This window comes from Chanos chanos, chromosome 5 (genome assembly GCF_902362185.1).
Source record: "Chanos chanos chromosome 5, fChaCha1.1, whole genome shotgun sequence".
In the NCBI taxonomy this organism is placed as follows: Eukaryota; Metazoa; Chordata; class Actinopteri; order Gonorynchiformes; family Chanidae; genus Chanos; species Chanos chanos.
The window spans coordinates 15,643,503-15,643,763 of NC_044499.1; positions in this window are offsets into that span (position 1 = coordinate 15,643,503).

Below are 261 nucleotides of genomic sequence, written 5' to 3' on the forward strand. Positions count from 1 at the left end.
GCTGTACGCAGCACACCGAGTCACAGCCAGATGAAGCAGATCAGAGTGTTCACCAATGCAGCACCAGGCTCAGACACAGAACATGCTCTGTGGGGAAACGGTCACACTGCTCTCTTGCCCCTCCTGCTCTTCTCCTCTCTGTTATTAGCTGCCCCCACAGCAGACCCCCAGGAAACCTCCCACCCTCAGTACCTCACTACACCATGCAGACTATGGTATTTAACAATACAGCTATAGGTCCACCTTGCTTTGCCCAAGCCT